Genomic DNA, 2492 nt, shown 5'->3' with positions numbered 1-2492 from the left:
ACTTATCTTTTGTTAAGGCAGAAGTGAAAGGAAAAGCCTTGGAAGTAGTTAGAAAAACAGTGTAATCACTAAGATACCATTATCCTGTCTCTTGTAGATTTTATATTTGAGCTTCTCAAAGCTATGGACAGCAAATTACTCATTTGATACCTGAGCTGCATAAAGAAGATTGAAATTTGGGCTGTTAATGATCTCTTCGCTCTGTTTGGGAGCTTCTCTGTAAAAGCTCATGCGTAGCACAGGTGCTCGTTGTCTACATTATTCCTAGGCACCCAACAAAATACAGAGGTGGAAAGTGTCATTTATCGTAGACACACTACTGCTGAAAGAAATCTTATTTCTATATGAAATGTGTTCTGAAAAGGGAAATGGTTTTCTAGGAGATTGGATATAACTTGCAGAAAAACATTAGGTTCTTTTTTATATTTTTTTTGGTAGTTAGTGACCCACATTACTAGATACGTTACATGAATAATCAACTTAAATGAAATAAATTTTGACTATCAATTAACATGATGATTAATAGGAGTATAGACAAATAAATATAACAATAAATTATTTACTCAAAAATTATTATCCAGGTAGTATTTTTATGTCTAACTTTTTAAAAGTACTGAAATGATAAAACAGCACTACTTATTTCTTTAAAGATACAAAGTAATTTTTAGTTTTGGTTTCTCGCTTCTAGATAGAACTTTTTACTGCAGAGTTCCCCCAGAAACTCCAGGGAGACAGGAGAAATACCATTATCACTGATGGTACAAAGCTGGAGTATACAAAAGATTAACTGGCATGTTCCAAATCACACATATATGTGAGACCTGGAAATTCAGTTTGGGCATATAGGCTTCATGTTGTGATCAAGCCACAGACATTTGACTTCTTCCCAGTTCTCTTCTTTACCCTTTTATTACCCAGGTAAATGCAGCTGTTCTGGGATGCCATTGCTAGTTCCAAAAATCATTTTGAGGTCATTAATTTTCTTCGATCCTTTATCACCCACTCAAGTTGGTGAAATGTGTGCATGGAATTAGTATGATTTTCACCTTTTTATCATCTTACAGATGGCATATATCAGACAGAAGTGCATCTGGTTCTGAATGGCCTCAACAGGGGAAATAATACTTTCTTTATCAAAGAAAAAGTTGATCATGTTCTACTTGGAACCTCAGGAAAAAATCTTTTCTGTAGAGCCAGTCTATAATGCTTATTCTACAGGCATAACTATGAGGCCAAAATCTGATTTAATATATTATAGTTTCCTTTAGTCTGTTTCTCACTTCTGTTACATAGAAGTTTGTCACCAATTTATGACTTTTGAATGCTTAACAATCTCTTTAGAGAATGCTTTAAAAATAGCATTTCCATTTTTTTGCATTTTTTCTTTTTTATTGTTTTTCATTTTAATTTGATTAATCTTACTTAAGTATCTTTTTGTATTTTCTTAATTTTTAGAGAAGTTTTCAGACCTTCAGTCAAGGATGAGAAAAGGAGCCCTGGAGTGCAGGTAGCAGAGTTCTCAGCAGCATACTCTTAAGGGTCCTTCAGGTATTTAAGTTTATTAAATAATGTGATCATACATTCCAGCAGATACACAGTCCATTATAGGGGAAAACCTTGATGAATAAATCAATTTTCAATTTTTAATTTGCTCTATTAAAAAAGATACTTATAGTCTCTTCTTTCTATCCTGCAAAGATTTAATGCAGAAAATGGAAAAAAAAAAAGAAAAAAAAGGTGGATTATCACTAACTAAATGGTTAAAAGTCCTGTTACACTGCCCCAAAATTCTTTCTCCAAGAAGACAAGATTAGCATTGAAATCCTCTGTGCTATGTTGTTAATTACATTAAGTAATAACAACATTAATGTAGGAAATGCTGTTAAGACAAAGATCCAAAATAAAAAGAAATTTAAAAAAATGTGCATCCATGACAAAAGCAACATCAAGAAATCACATTTTTTTTAAAGACAAAGGTGAAGTAACTCAGCAAACCCCATTGACAGAATTACAGTTTTAAAGATAGGCAGCATAAAACCATAACTGTGCATTTTTTTACTGATGTTTTTCCTAGAGTCCAACCCCAAAGTTACTGAAGAGGAGAACCTAGACTACTGAAAGGAAAAGAAAGAAACTATTCACTCCATGAAAAGACATTTATACAGTTTAACTTTAGTTTAGTTTAGTTCAGAAGAAATAAAAATTTGCATGAATGAAGTTAATGGAAACATTTTATTTTGCTTCTCCTCTGATTTTAATAAATCTATCTGGTAAGACTCTTGCATGCTTGGGGACATCTCACACAGTAGGTTGCTATGATGAAAAAGTAACTTCAGAGATTTATAGAACAAAAAGTAACATTTGTGGGGAATCAATTGAGTAGATAGTAGTGAGACTTTTTTTCTAGGAGGTGGCAGTAGATGAACATCTGTGGGGAAGCCAATAGCAACAAATCTGCCTGACATAAAGTAAAAGAGCAGTTCTGATGGGGA

The 2492-nt window shown here is 32.9% G+C and overlaps 1 long non-coding RNA gene across 1 annotated transcript; it reads left to right on the top strand.

Moving 5' to 3' along the window:
- Nucleotides 1-447: 447 nt before the first annotated feature.
- On the top strand, nt 448-2155 carry LOC116788575. The gene is made up of 3 exons (XR_004357688.1): nt 448-1007; nt 1456-1548; nt 2075-2155. It is a non-coding gene; the product is annotated as an uncharacterized LOC116788575 (long non-coding RNA).
- Nucleotides 2156-2492: the final 337 nt, after the last annotated feature.

Source organism: Chiroxiphia lanceolata, chromosome 6 (assembly GCF_009829145.1).
Source record: "Chiroxiphia lanceolata isolate bChiLan1 chromosome 6, bChiLan1.pri, whole genome shotgun sequence".
NCBI lineage: Eukaryota > Metazoa > Chordata > Aves > Passeriformes > Pipridae > Chiroxiphia > Chiroxiphia lanceolata.
Note: the sequence above shows the minus strand (reverse complement) of the source record. Positions and strands in the feature narration are given on the sequence as shown.